This window comes from Alexandromys fortis, unplaced genomic scaffold (assembly GCF_014885135.2).
Source record: "Alexandromys fortis isolate MF-2015 unplaced genomic scaffold, M_Fortis_MF-2015_v1.1 scaffold_148, whole genome shotgun sequence".
Classification (NCBI taxonomy): domain Eukaryota; kingdom Metazoa; phylum Chordata; class Mammalia; order Rodentia; family Cricetidae; genus Alexandromys; species Alexandromys fortis.
In genome coordinates, this window is record NW_026068019.1 from 1,637,437 (window position 1) to 1,639,385 (window position 1,949).

Genomic DNA, 1,949 nt, shown 5'->3' on the forward strand with positions numbered 1-1,949 from the left:
TTTGTGGAGAGTAAGAATATGAAGTTGAGTGGGTGGGGAGGTTCTGAACAAGGAAAATAACAACAAAAAAGAAAGAAGGAGGGAGGGAAGGAAGGAAGGAAGGAAACAGAGAGGAAAGGAAGGACGGAGTCCAAGCTCTAGCTGGAGGGACAGATACTGAGCATAATGGCGAGGCCCTGGAGAGCTGCTCTACCCAAAAGTTCCAGCCGTGTTGCTCACAACTGCAGATGTCCCCGTTGCTTCCTCCTGGAGGACCCATACCTACTCCGAAATTCCTGTTCCGAGGGGGACTAGAACCAGTGTTGCTCCCTGTGACTGAAGCTGGCTCAGACTCTTGTTGATGGCAGGTTAGGCTGCCATGCTGCTACTGGGAGTAGCTGGGGAGGAGAAGGCTTTCTTTGACACCTGCCAGAGACAAAGTCTCCCTCTAATGTCCCTGACCAGACTGTGTGATCAAGGGTAACTTACTGAGTCACCCTAGTCCTCTGTCTCTCCATTCATAAAACATGCAATGACAGCATCTCTTTCCTAGGGCTTTTGTCAGCATCAGAGAGGAAACTGCTAATCCTGTGTAGGGATAAGTCCCACCCCTTAGGGGGCGTGTTCGCCTCAGGCTAAAGTTCTCCTATAAAATTGGTGAGCGTGCTCCCAGCGCTCTCTTCTGCTTTCCTGGTCTCCGCGGGAACAGTGGTTCTGTAAGTCTATTCCTCCATTAAAGCTGTCTATATTTTGACAATCTGTCTGCATTCGCTTACGCCGTTACAATCCTGACTTGATCTCCCAACCTCTAGCCCTGGCAGTTGCTTCCTGAGATCACCTCTTCTACTCTGGGCCCATTTCCCTCATACTAAACCAGCAGGTGAACGCTGTTGCTCAGTTAGCTCCGACCCTACTCCTGCTCCTATAAACACAGCCCCCACCCTATGGGATGGTATACCCACATTCAGTGTCCTCCTAATTCCGTGTTTCTCAGCATTCCTAATGCTGCCACCCTTTAATACAGTTCCTCATGTTGTGGTGACCCCCAACCACAAAATTATTTTCATTGCCACTTCATAACTCTAACTTTGCTACTGTTATGAATCATAATGTAAATATCTGATAGACAGAATATCTGATTAGTGTCCCCATGAAAGGATCATTCAACCCCCCAAAGGGTCATGACCCACGGCTTGAGAACTATTTTCCTAGTCCAACTTCTCTAGATACCCTCGCAGACAAACCCAGAGATGTACCTCCTAGGCATATACACATTCAGCCATGTTGACAATGGAAACTATGTGTTACGTATATACACACAAGTGTGTATATATACATATAAACAAATAGACAAATGTATGTGTGCATGGATGTGTACCCTTTCCTCTTGACTGCTGTACTTACGTCCCTGGCACAGTTTTCTGCTGTTGAACAGAACGTTCTCTAAGCATTGTTTAGGTTCAGTTGTGAACTCTTCAAGTCTAATCAGCCTTGAAACCAAGCCATGTGATTTCTCCAACACTGCTCTGTTTTTGAAGACATTTTTTTGGCTCCTCAAATTCCTTTGCTTTTTCTGCATAAAAGTTTAGCATCATCTCGTCAATATTTATAAAAAATTTGCAGAGAGTTTTGCAAATACTCTAATTTTATTGGAGCTAAATCAAATCCACATGTCAGTTTGGGGTGAACTGACATCTTAGCACTGGATCTTGTGACTCAATTCTTTTATGTCTTTCAGGATATTTTTAATTTTTACCATATGCATATTGTATACATTGCATAGGTTATGCTAATTATGTAAAGTGTTGAACGTTTGGTCTCCCTTCTCAGTCTGGCTAGGGGCTCTGTCAACTCTACTCTTTTTCTTTTCTAAGAACCAGACCCTCCCTCCCTTCCTTCCTTCCTTCCTTCCTTCCTTCCTTCCTTCCTTCCTTCCTTCCTCCCTCCCTCCCTCCCTCCCTCCCCCCTCC